The sequence below is a fragment of the Hemitrygon akajei genome, chromosome 9, assembly GCF_048418815.1.
Source record: "Hemitrygon akajei chromosome 9, sHemAka1.3, whole genome shotgun sequence".
Classification (NCBI taxonomy): domain Eukaryota; kingdom Metazoa; phylum Chordata; class Chondrichthyes; order Myliobatiformes; family Dasyatidae; genus Hemitrygon; species Hemitrygon akajei.
Window position 1 is genome coordinate 18,278,843 of NC_133132.1, and position 14,201 is coordinate 18,293,043.

General features: G+C 43.1%; 1 protein-coding gene across 1 annotated transcript in view; it reads left to right on the top strand.

Annotated features, from left to right (window-relative positions):
* LOC140732891 (uncharacterized) overlaps positions 1-14,201 on the top strand; it is a 795,520-nt gene that overhangs the window by 37,376 nt on the left and 743,943 nt on the right. The gene's annotated exons all lie outside the window — the stretch shown is intronic.

Here is a 14,201-nt window from a genome sequence, read left to right on the forward strand (position 1 = left end):
AATGTTAAATAATCTCTGAACATTTGAAAAGGAATAGTGACCCTTTATAAAGCCTGTTGGATCTTTAAAAATTTTTATCCAAAATATTTTCCAACCAATTAGCCGTTATCTTTGACAGGATCTTAGCATCAGCATTCAATAATGAAATAGTCTGTATGAGGCACAATCGGTAGGTTCTTTATCCTTTTTAAGAATTAAAGAAATAGAAGCCTCATAAAAAGTAGAGGGTAAATCACCTTTCACAAAAGAGTCCTTAAACATTTCCAACATATATGGACAGAACAATTTTCCAAATTTTTTAATAGATTTCTACAGGGTAGCCAAGTCCAGGGGCCTTACCGGATTGCATTGAAAAAATAGCTTTATGAATTTTGGCTTCAGTAATTTGGGCTTCAAGAGTTTTTTGATCCTCAACAGAGATTTGAGGAAAAGCAATCTTTTTTTAAAAAAAATTGTTTTAGAAGAATCTACTGGAAATTGAGATTTATAGAGTTCAGTATAAAAATCTTGAAAAATCTTATTAATTTCTTCATATTCTCAAGCCAGGGTACCATCTTTCCTACGGATTTTCAAAATTTGCCTTTTGGCTCTGGCTGTTTTCATTTGAGATGCATTCAGTTATTTTTGATCTCCAAACATGTAAAATTGACTTTATAGCTTAAGCAAGTAGCCTTCAATAGGATGAGTTAATAATCAACTATATTGTGATTGAAGTTCTACCCTTTGTTTAAATAAGTCAATATTAGGGAGATCGCATAAATATTATCTAAGTCTTTAAATTGTTTTGAAATCTTATCTAATTCTACTTTGTTTTTTTAAGCTTAGCTGAATAAGAAATGATCTGACCTCGTAAAAATGCTTTAAATGTATCCCCATATGATTAATTTGGATGTCTCCCCTATATCATTAAAAAGAAAAAAATCTTTTATCTGGGTTCAATGAAGCTAACAAAGTCAGAATTCTGCAATAATGTCTGAGACAGGTGCCAAGGTGGGTGGGCAAGAATGACATCATCGAATTCGAAAGACAAACTCAAAGGTGCATAATGAGATACAGCAATAGCGTCATATTCACAATTCTTAACAGCAGGTAAAAAGCGAGGGTCGGCTATAATATAATCGATCCTCGAAAATTTTCTATAAATGTGAAAAAGAATATTTCTCTATCATCAGGGTGTAAATATCTCCATAGTTCAATCAATCCAAAATCAGTCAAAAAGGAAGTAATAAGTGACACCAAGCAATTTGGAAGTAGCTGGTTGGTTGAACTCTTGTCAATCAAAGGATTTAAACATATTTAAAATCCCCACCCATTCTCAACATATATTCATTTAAATCAGGCAGTAAAGCAAATACATTTTTAAATAAAGAAGGATCATCTAAGTTAGGACTGTACAAATTGACCAAAACAACTTTTCTGTTACAAGTTACTCATTTAACAATTAAAAATCTACCATTAAAATCTGACTTAATATCCTCTTGAATGAATGAAATATTGGATTTAATAAAGATAGAGACTCCCTTAGTTTTGCTTTGAAAAGTGGAGTGGAATTGCAAACGCTGCCACCATCCAAAAAAATCTATTTTGATCTCCCGCCTTGATATGCATCTCTTGGGCAAAAATTACATCAGGTTGGAATCTGTTAATGATTTTAAAAGTCTGTTTTTCATTTGATAGGATGATTCCAACCACGTACATTCCAACTTATTACATTAATCCGTTTAAATACCATATTATAATTTTATTCTACTTTACACATGCGCAGAACACATACCAATACGGGATGAGCAAAAATTGTGATGATGAAGAATACAACCACATAGAAAACACGCATGCTCCGGAGCCACCCAATGGGAAAAAAAAACGCCTAACTCTAACCTCCCCCGTCCCCCCATAGCCCAGAAAAAAAACAGGCACCCCATGATAGAATACGAAGCCAAGCCTGCTCTGTCTGTACAAAAAAAAAGTTTAATAAGATTCTCTATCCCTCCCCCTAGTTAAAAGAAAATGAAACCCACTGACCTTGTGAGAGGAACGAATAAATCTCAACAAAGGAAAGTGTTTACATCCCAGCATCTACAAACTATCCCATGTTTATATTTAATCTTCTTTAAATAAAGAGAAAACCAAAAAATTGTTATCTCTTAAAAAGAAAAAACAGCACCATCTTAAATTTAACATTAAATCCCTAAAAAAGCTTTAAATTCAGTTTTAAGACACTATAATATTCTATTATATAAAAAACATACTGATATATTGAAAAGAAATTTTAAAAATAAGCAGTTATTAAGATCTTAAATATATTACCTAAAAAAACCAAGCATAGTGTTTAATAACAGATCAACACAATTTTTCAAAAAAAAACAGCAAAGAAGCAAGAAAAGTTAATTGCATATTTAACCCAACTAAATTTACAAAAGTACCAACTAATATATAAGTAATTGAAACCTCCTCTATGTATATATAAAAAAGGAAATAGCTCATCAGTAGGAATAACTACCAGTTAGTTAATTAAGAAAGAAACAAAAAAAAAACAAACCAGATATTAGGTTAAAGGAATAAGTCCCTTTTTCTTCTTTTTCTAGGTCGAATGTCCAAATAATCGTTTAAACAGTCATACTTGAACCATAAATCTTCTTTCCAAAAAAAAATGATATGCAATAATGAACAAGTCCCCTAATCTTATTTTAATAGTCTCTCAATGAAATGTCCAGGTAGACTTCATAAATCTTCTTTCTGAAATACTAATATGCAGATAACCAAGCGATCTTCCAGACAGTTCAATCAGCAGTTACAGCGGCTATAGTTTGAAAGAACGCCAGTGCAGCTTTAGGATCAAAAAATGTACGAGGAGGAGAATCAGGAGGAAAAGCTTTAATTCTTGTTGGGTAAAGCGAGGAAGGAAACAGTTTCTTATCATATGCCTGTTTCATTGCCAGAGCAAATTTTGATCTTTGTTCCATTACTTCCTTCGGATAATCTTCATTAAAACAGAGCTCAGATTCTTCAAATCTAAAAACTGTCTGTTTTCTTGCCTGTCGCATTATTTAATCTTTAATCTTAAAATGATGAAAGCAACCCAGAACAAACCTTGGTTTATTTGGATCTTGAGATCACGAAGTAAAAGTTCTATGTGTTCTTTCTATAGTAGCCGGCTGTGATAATATATTAAGAAATAAGGTACGAAAAAGCAGTTAAATCTCCATTTTCGGCTCCTTGCAGCCCAACAATTCGTATATTCATAGTTTTCAGGCCTATAATCTTATTTCGATATCTTTCCAAACGAGTTGTAGGTTCAAGCAATTTTTGCTTAGTTATCTTCAATTCCTCTTCCTGTGTAATAACTTGTGTTTCCAGGTCCTTCAGTTTTCCCAGAAATGACATCATTTCATTACTCACAAAATGCTGGTTGAACACAGCAGGCCAGGCATCACCTATAGGGAGAAGCACTGTCGACGTCTCGGGCCGAGACCCTTCGTCAGGACTAACTGAAAGGAAAGATACAAAGAGCTTTGAAAGTAGGAGGAAGATGGGGAAACACGACCGGAGGGGGTGGGGTTTATATAAGGTTCCTCCACACTCAGGTTCGAGTGTGTACTGGTTAGCCTCCAATCTGATGGCATGAACATTGACTTATCTAACTTCTAATGCCTTTCTTACCCCATCCCTGACATATTTAGTTGTTTTTTTCGCTCCCTCTGCCCATCACTCTGCCTGTTCTCCATCTCCCTCTGGTGCTCCCCTCCCCCTTTCTTTCTCCATAGGCCTCCCGTCCCATGATCCTTTCCCTTCTCCAGCTCTGTATCACTTTTGCCAATTACCTTTCCAGCTCTTAGCTTCATCCCACCCCCTCCCCCTCCTACTTTCAAATATCTTAATATCTTACCTTTCAGTTGATCCTGACGAAGGGTCTCGGCCCGAAACGTCGACAGTGCTTCTCCCTATAGATGCTGCCTGGCCTGCTGTGTTCCACCAGCATTCTCTGTGTGTTGTTGTTTGAATATCCAGCATCTGCAGATTTCCTTGTGTTTGTTCTGACAAGTTCTTCCCACTCCTGAAAGACATATTATTCCCCTCCGAGAATCAGGAAATGATTTTAAATTTGAAGTTTAAGCTGGGGGGAAAGGAACAGAACGGAGCAGCACAGAAACTGTTGTTACTCCATTCACAGACAGGCCCAGTCTCCAATTTGTCCTGTTAACTTTCAGGAAATTAGATGCTTTTTCGTGATTAAGTGGTCTTTGCTAAGTACTATTGACATGTTAAAGGATAAATTTGTCCTGATGACATGTAGGAATTTAGATACTAATTGCACACTTTGTTCTTGGGTGGATGACCGTTGCGTCTGCTTTAGGTACTTCAGTATTCTTTGTCTCGTACTGTCACTGCTGCAAGGCATGTGACTGGGGATAGCTAAAAATTATATCTTGCATATGTGACTGACTGTGGTGTAAAACCCTATAAACAGGGAGGACTGTTCCCTTGTTCGGAGAGCATCGCTTGACAGGGCTCTGCAAGCACTGCGAAATTTGTTATGCGATCCTCCAAAAAGCTTGTACAATAAAGAATTGTGGCTGTCCACAGAAGTTGGCGTATTGCATTTGTGTCAAGTGTGTAAGAATCTTAAGAAAACAAACCGACATGACATATGGCGACGAGGATGGGATTCCAACATATACGGAGCGGACTGAGTAAGTGATCGCCTGTGTGACGGTGACGTTAGGCGGATGGGCCCACAAGGTAAGATTTACCTTGATCTCTGTCATTGACCTATCAGTCAGTCGACCCCTCGTCCCTTAGAACTCTACTGACGGAATCCCTGGGATACCTTACACACTTGTATGCCAACAGATTTGTCTCAGGCAGGTTCGAGTTCCCCTGGAGTTCGGAGGTTAGAGTCCGGGGGTTTGAGTCCCGGGAAGATAAGGTTAATTACAATGTCCGTCTCAACCACCCTGCCTTAGACCGGTTGTTAAGAGGGGATATCCCCCACGCGAAGGGCAGGACCCTGAAGTGGGCGTGGAGAGCAAAGACACTTGGCTGGTATATAGAGATAAGTTTAAAAGGTTTTTAACTTTGGGATAGGCGTTGGATAAGCCGGGTGTCGGAACCACTTTGTATCGGTTATGTCGGGATAACCCCAAAGATGAGAAACGATTCAGACGCCTGTCGGCATGCCTAAATAAAAAGAAAAACGGGAAATTAAATTTGGCCAGTAGAGGGGAACTTGGGACGTAGATAAATGTATAAAAACAGAAGAGGCAATTTGGAAACATAATACGGGGACTAAACTTGGACACGCCTCCTTCAGGGATTTGTCCATTTGCCCACTTTATTCTCCCAGGTATTGCACCGGCAGCTTCTGGATGGCTCTACCATTGTCCAATATGTTAATGACTTGCTCCTAGCTAGCCCTTCGGAACCAACCGGCTCCTCAAGTCTCTCCACTCTTGGAGGTATGTCATACTGGCGCACCCAGCACCAAGTCAAATTCCTGGGAACTTTGTACAGTGCTTCTGATAGACAATTGATCCTGGAAGATATCGCACCCATTCTGGCGACACCTTTGCCTACAAGTCCAAGCAAATGCGTGCTTTCTTAGGCTTAGTTAACCACTACCAACAGTAATGTAACAGTAACACTAACGTAACACTACTCACCAAACAGTTTACCGCTTCACCCTATCAGATGAGCAATGGTCAGCCTTCACTGAATTAAAAACGGCCCTTGCCACTGCCCCAGCACTCGGAAGACCTTTGTATGATAGGTCTTTCCAGTTGTATGCCAGTATCCTAGAGGACTGCGCACCTGCTGTTTTGACCCAAGCCCATGAGGATCGCAAGTCACCAGTAGCCTCCTACTCGACTCGCCTTGACCCTGTAGCCACGGGCCTTCCACGCGGCTCACAAATTCTCCCCGCTATCTACTCCCTTGTAACTGCCACTTCCAATATTACTCTCCAACAACCCCTGACTGTCTATTCCTCACTCACTATTGTAGCCCTCTTGACTTCCCATCAGAACCAACATCTTACACAGGCACACCTGCCGTTATGAGGTAGCTTTCCTCAATAACCCTCTTCCGACCTTTTACTGTTCAACTGTGAACCCGGCGACTTTCCTGAGTAGCCCACCAGAGCAGCTCCCGGTAACCCCCCCACCCCATGATCGCCTTTTGCGCAATCACTTCTTAACCTCCCCACACCGGACCTTGCAGACGCCCCATTCCCCACACCGGACCTTACCCTCTTTGTGAATGGTAGCTCTTCGATATCACCTTTATGAGTTCACCTTTCAGGATACACAATTGTGAGCCAAACATATTCACGGACTCACGATAAGCCTTTGGCGTGGCCCATGACTTCGTGCAGCTACGGTTGCAATGCAGATTTCTGACCTCCTCAGGGACACCTATTCAGAACTCACTATATGTCCGAAACCTCCTCAAAGCCATCCTCCTCCCCAAGCAATTGAACATAATCAAATGTGCTGCCCATGTAATGGACAATACGGACGTCAGCAAAGGCAATGCCAGAGCTGACCGAGCTGCTAAAGACGCTGCAACAGCTCACAGTTCTATTGTGTCCTCTATGAACCAGCAGGCACTAAATCGTTCACCTGCCTCGAAAGCAATGGACATACCAGACATTGTCACCGCGCAGCATTTACAGGGGGCGCCCCGACTCTGAAAAATAAATATAGAAGACGCATGTGTGTTCACACGATGCGTCAGAAGGCCTCTGGATCACTCCAGTTGGCCAAGTGTGTGCACCTGATGCTTTGCTACCAATGCTTATTGATTGTTTGCATCCTGATACCCACCTTGTCAAGGAGGGAATGAGCAATATTATGTTGCGTATCTGGAGGCACCCACGACTGGAAGAGGCAGCACAGGCACGTGTCAGATCATGTTTAATATGTCAGCAAAATAACGCTGGCCAAGGAGTGCGGTGCGCAACAGGGAAAACGCCCTTGCCAAGTGGTCCATTTGAATGCATTCAGCTTGATTTTATTGAATTGCCGCGTGTACACTGCTATAAGTATTGTCTTGTTATTATTGATGTATTTAGTAGATGAGTTGAAGCCTTCCCAACCACCGATAACAAAGCCTCAAATGTGGTCAAATTACTACTGACAGAGATCATACCGAGGTTTGGATTGCCTCGACAGATTAGTTCAGCCAATGGCCCCACCTTGTGGGGAAAATTAACAAAGAATTACGTGAGGCATTGCATATTCAGCAACAATTCTATTGTGCCTACCACCTCAGGCAGCAGGAAGAGTAGAAAGAGCCAATGGAACTCTTAAGAGAAACTAACCAAATCAAAGTCCGAGACCGGTCTCAATTGGCTAAAGGTCCTGCCCTTAGCCCTATATCACATGAGAGTCACCCCCCCCCCCCATTCAACCACGGGATTATCAGTCGCATTTATGGCTGACCCAGTAGGACCCCGTGGGACGCCGACACAGACCCACCTACCCAAGTAGACCTAAGTATTATGGGAGAGGAAATGCAAAGATACTTTCAGCTGCTAACCTCGTCTCTAAAGTTTCTCCATTCACAGGTAAAGTATGCCTTCGGACCAGCACCACAAGCGATGGATTAAGATTCAGACGATCAAAATGAACCCCCCCCCCCCACCCCAGACTGCAACCCAACTGCTAATCAAGCACTGGGGTCACTCCAAGCTCAGACCCAGGTGGAAAGGGCCAGTCCAGATACTCCTTCAGATGCCAGCTGCAGTCAAAGTCCAAGGACAGAGTCGCTGGATCCATCTGAGTGACTGCAAACGATGGGCCCCTTAAAGATTACTCTTTGCACTCTACGGTATCATGGCCGCCTTTGTGGTATTAGGCCTGGAGGACAATTTGTTTTATAAAACTCATATACATTTGCATGGTAATTGAACTGTGTTACGCGCTTGCCCAGTCAGTAGAGGCATTATTTGTAGCCATCCCTGGGCGGACCCCCCTCGACCTGTACACCACAGATACTTCAGACGCCCCTGGCGTGGGTCAGAGTGGGAACGTCAGGATGGTGCGTAGAGCTGATGAAAGATAGGTCTCAGTCCCCTAACTGCACAGGAACCCAGGGAAGAAATCCCATGATCTATCCACTTTGTTTCTCAGGACGGGGATGGGGATGTGCTTACACTTTGGTCCCCACGAATGCCTCTTGTGCCCAAAGACAATGACATTTCCGGGTGACCAATGGAATGTTCTCCCGCACCTGTGATGAGGAAAGGTGTTTAAATGTTACTGCAGTAAGACAGCTCATTTGTGGGCACTGCAACGGAACGCCTGTCAGCTCTGTCTCCTGGTCATACCCCTTTACCGACTACCAGTTCAAGGGATCGGGATCGGGAGATAACTCCAGCCTGGAAAGAAACTGGAGATCTAAGCAGTTTACGAGTTCCAGCGGTCAAATGCTACCGGGCCAAAAGGGGGTTTGTCTTCCTTCTCAATGGGATTTTCACTACAGCCACCCCGACTCTCCCCATCCTATTCGCTGTAGGACCACTTACTGTCCCATGTCCACAGAAAGCATATACCCGCCGCAGAATAGTTACCCGAGCCGTTTGTGAGGAATTTTGTGCGGATTGGAAGGACCCAGTAACTCTGGCATCCTCCCTTGGCTACGGGTTCCTGAGGACTCTGTCCCTCGGAGGATCGGCGGCGGTAGTAGCAGCGAAGAGCCAGAATTACCTCATTTGTGAGCTAACTATCCTGGGGAACAGTACAATGATGGGACTAGAAGGAATTAATCAGGAATTGGTAGAGTTAAGGCTCTAAGCACAACAGACCAGCTATGCAGTAGATTATCAACTGGCCCAACCGTGGGGTGGGGGGAGTATGCACAATAGTAGGAGACAAATGCATCACTCATGTTACGGACAAATCATAATATAACCCACGACATCCACTCTATTAAGAAACATTGATGATTTCAGGAATGGTCCTAAGAAAGGAGGTGGATTGCTAGAGTGGCTACTGGGAGGATCCTGTGGATCCTATCTACTGCATGGGCTAGTTATTCTTGTTGTTATAATCATTGGATGATGTGTATTAATAAATATTAAATACTGACTGTAAGATTCTCTTGAGAAGGGCTCTGCGTCCCTCTCAGCCCCAATTTAATTGGATATCACGGAATGATAATAGGAGGGAATGAGGTGTTAAAGGTTAATTTGTCCTGTTGACTTGCAAGAAATTAGATGCTTTAGGTGATTAAGTGCTCTTTGTCAAGTACTATTGAGATGTTAAAGTATAATTTGCCCTGATGACATGCAAGAATTTAGAGACTGATCGCTCACCTTGCCCTTGAGTGGATGACCTTCGCTTCTGCTTTTAGGCGATTCAGTATTCTTTGTCTCGTACTATCGCTGTTGCCAGGCATGTGGCTGTTGGGGTAGCGAAAAGTTGTATCATGCATACGCGACTGACTGTGGTGTAAAACCCTATTAAAAAAAGGGAGGACTGTTCCCTTGTTCGGAGACCATCGCTTGACAGGGCTCCGCAAGCACTGCGAAGTTTGTTAAGCGATCCTCCAAAAAAGCTTGTACTTGCTTGAGTAAGGAATCGTGGCTGTCCACGGAAGTTGGCGTATTGCATTTGTATCAAGTGTGTAAGAATTTCAAGAAAACGAACCGACAGTGAGTCACTGCTGGGGGAATGGCCAAGGATTTTTATGTATTTGTCTTCAATCGGTTCGCACTAACGTTAGAGACAGTGGCATTGAATTAAATTGTTTGCTCAAGTAACTGTAGCTAAGAAAGTTAGTCAGGGGTATAACCGTGTCTGGAGACTAATGCCCTGTAGATATCACGGTCGTTTGGAATACATCAGCTCAGAGTATCTGCCGGAGTTGTGAATTCAGGAGCAACTGAAGTCACAGATTCTCACGGAGATGGTGTACCCAGTCATCTCGCGGATACAAAAAGTTTACTATCCTTTTATTTCAGCCTTTGGAACTCCCGGTCAGCCGCAGAGTCAAATGCCGTTGGTGGGAATTGAAGTTTGGTTCCAATGTTGTGATTGTTTCTGTCACTGGTTCTACTGCCACATGCCCAGTCCCAGTATTCCGCATTTAGGAACGGAATGGAAACACGGGACTGTCGTCTCTTGGATCGTTATCTAAAAACAAACCGCTGCAGAAATTTAGCTGCCTGCAGCACCGGGCTTACTACTCTACGTTGAATTCCTCCCGTCGGCTTCCCTGTGATTGTGTTTGTCTCAGTGGGAGGTTTCAGTTCTGTCTTTTGCAAAGAGAAACCGGTTAACTCTCCTGTCAGGGGTCTCTCTGAGAATCAGTTCTGCGCGGAGACAGTTTAACAGCTTTTCCACTTGTTCTGCTTTGCCTGGATCTATGTTTCCAGCCATTCCTGTTTTTATTCCGTCCTTCGGCTGTTCTGTCGCTGACAGGGATCGCCATAGAAGCTGATGATTGTCCAGTGGAAGAATCAGGATGTATTCATTTCATTGGAACCAGATGGGGAAGGCGCCGGTAGAAAGTGTTCCATCCAGTATTGACTCTCAGCAGGGATATACCCAGTTTTATCTTCATGCTCGCACTTCACATTTCCTTCATTGGTCAGTATCCGTATTCAGGGAATATTAACTTTGTTTTACCGTTTAAACTCCTCTATTTCCGCCATTTCTGCGTCCTCTATTGACCATTTCAACGCTAAATGCAATGATAAAATGGAAATATCCCCGAAAACGGCGGCATTGGATTCTTCTCAGTACTTACTGAACTTTCTGTTCCCTGTCTCTTTTCCAGTGAACTTGGTGGCGATTGTGATCCTGTCCCGGGGAAAGTGCGGTCTCTCCAAATGTGTCACTCGCTACCTGGTGGGAATGGCAGCGGCCGATCTCCTGGTCGTTATCTCGGATCCGCTGCTGAGGTGGACTGCTCGGATTTATTTCCCAGGATCATTCCTGTGGATCACTCCTGTGTGCAGATTCGGTCTATGGTTGGTTTCTGCGAGCACTGCGTCCTCAGTCTGGCTGACTGTCGCTTTCACCGTCGGTCGATTTGTGGCTATTTGCTGTGAGAAGCTGAAAACAAAATATTGCACCGAGAGAACGGCGGCTGTGGTTATCGGGACAGTGAGTGTGCTGGCCTGTTTGGAGACTGTCCCCTGGAACTTTTATATATATATGCATTCAATAATAATTGATGGTGTTCCCTGGTATTGTGTTCTTACATCCAGCTTCCAAAACTCTCCCTCATGGGTGGCAGCTGAGATGTTTCACCTCCTTTTTACCCCTTGTGTCCCATTCTTTCTGATTTTGCTGTTCAATATTCTGACTGTCAGGCGGATTCTAGCGGCCAGTCGAGCCCGCAGGGGGCTCCGGGGACAAAAGAGTGGAGAGAATGACAAGGACCGGGAGGTGGAGAACCGACGCAAATCCATCGTTTTACTCTTCAGCATAACCGGTAGCTTCATATTGCTGTTGATAACACGGGTGGTATTTTATATATATTAACGGATCTCAAAGGATTTTGTTTATTCTGCCAGATTCTGTCACACCCCGTTAGCACAGTAAAGACAGCGGGAATGCTGCAGATTCTCAGTTCCTGCACCAACACGTGTATTTATGCCCTGACTCAGAGCTAATTCCGAGAGGAACTCAAGAATGCAGTGACATACCCAGTGAACCAGATTGTGAAACTCGTGAAGCGTTAGTAATAAATGCTGTAAAGAATTGCAATTCCGCTGCGTTCATGCTCCCTGTTTTGCATCCCCAGTGGTGGGTAAATGCAAACAATGTGATGAATAGAGTTACTAAACAAACAAGAGAAAATATGTCGATGCTGGAAATACAAAACAACACACACACACTCACAAACAGCGCCTTGATGAACGCTGGCAGCCCGAAACTTCCAATATTTACTCTTTTCAACTTCTGCTGCCTGTTCTGCCGAGTTGCTCCAGCATCATGCATGTGTTGCGTTACAGTTACAAAACAGCATTTTACAGCTGATCCCGACACTGCCATCAGCTCCCATACAAATCCCAGTTGCACCTCACCACCCGCGCGATTAAATGAAGCTTAAGGCGAACCTTCTGATAAAACTGCCTGATGTTGGAGAATATTTTTGTTTGCTTCAAACACCCCTGCTCCCACTGTAACCCGTCCTTTCCTTTGCCCTCTTTTCGTCCTCTTTCTTTACATATAGTTTGTCCTTCCCTCTGACACCTTGAACCACTGGAAACATGATTTAAACTGTTTTACAAATGAAGACAGACCACCATTGCCTTCCCTTGTGAAAGAGACAGAGATCGGTATCAAAGTGATATTCGGCTGTTGCAACACAGACCCGAGCCCGGACAAAGGACTTGCGAATAATGGATGAAAAGGACAGTGTGTGAGATTTCAGGCAGCGTAAGAGCCACATGGTAGTCAACGGAACATATGTTCTGTTAATTTTAAAAATTGTGTCTCTCCTAACAAAACGACGGGATTATTAATTATATAGTTAGAACTATGACGAGATAAGCAGCAGTTTTGTATTGAGAATCTACCCAGTCGAGATGAACTGATTTGAGGAATCTTTTTCCAAGCCCTTCATTCAGAGCAACATCACACAAAATGCTGGTGGAACGCAGCAGGCCAGGCAGCATCTATAGGAAGAAGCATTGTCGACGTTTCGGGCCGAGACCCTCTGACATAGGGTCTCGGGCCTTTGTCAGAGGGTCAAAGGGACCCTTTGTCAGAGAACCCCGGCAACAGTGAAACAGCCACTCTTGCATTAATTGAGGCTGGACTATTGGAGAGGATTCTCCGAGATGGCATTGATGAGTTATCGCAGAAACATAATTAGGGAAAGTCAAACAGCTCTGTGAGTGGCAGCTGAGTGACTTTCTGAGGAAGCGACAAATCAAATACATGAGGGTAGAGCACTGGAAACTATACATCTAGAACTGAGTAAGGCTTTTGACAGGATTTCCATAACAGAGGTATGAGATCGATGGCAACTTGTCTGATAGTAAATGGAATTGCGTGAGACGTTTAACAAGAGTTCCCATAATAGACTCTTTCAGAAAATCAGGAGGAATGGGATGGAAACATGGGTTTCTGAATTTGGAATGATCTTGCCCAATGGGTGTGGGACTGGCAGTAGATGGAGCATTTCCAGGAGATCTGTTCTGCAGCCCTGCTTTTTTTTCTGATTTTTGTAGATGACTTGACAGTGGAAATGGATAGGTTGGCTGGTATGTTGCTGGTTTCAGAGCCACGGAGCGTACTGGTTAGAGAGACGCTACTCCAGCTCGGGGCAATGGAAATCGGAGTTTAACTCCGGCTTCCTCTGTAAGCTGTTTGTTCATCCTCCTCTTGATATCTGCGGGGTTTTCTCCCAAGACCAAAAAAAAAGTAGATTAATATGCCATCATGAATTGTCCTGCTATTAGGCTCGGGTTAAATTGAGTCTTCTGGGCTTGGCGGCGCTGCATCTCTAAATAAATAAATGGCATGGGGGCTGGTATTGTTCAGAATAGTCCAGAATATGTTCGTAGGTTACCATTCAACATCGACTATGTTACTGTGCACTTATATGATTTAAAATATTAACTCGTTTACACAGTGCAAGAGCCAAGGTTGACGAGAGTATCTCTTTACCAACCGCAATCCGTTCGGCATTAAAATACGGGATAGAATTAACAACGAAATCTCCCCACTGTGCTGAATTTATCTCTCTTTTGAGCGGAGTCTTTTCCATGTACCCTTCACGTAATCAACAGTGGAGATGATTCAACGGCGTCAATTAAAAAGCGTGTTCCTAATTACAATGCTATTTGAAGATTCTTCACTGCCATTCTTGATATTAAAACAATAAAAGCAGAGTTGAGACCGATGTTGCAAATTTCCAGTTGGTCAGTGACGCCGTGACATGGGACGTACCAACCCGAGGTCAGAGTGCAAAGAATTTAAGTGCCGCCACGCCGCAAACACCTGGGGGCCAAAATCACCCCTGATAATGGGGTGAATTTCAGGATTTTCCGGTAAAACACAAGATTAGCACACGGGAGGTGAACTAGACTGACCATGTGAACAAATACTTCGTTACATTGAAGTACGGGAGCCTGAAGTGGAGTTAATTCAAAGTTTAAAGACTATTTATTATAACGTAGGTATATGTCGGGCTCTCAACCATTAACTGAGGTGTTAACTGTTTAGGCTAACAAAATGGCTTCT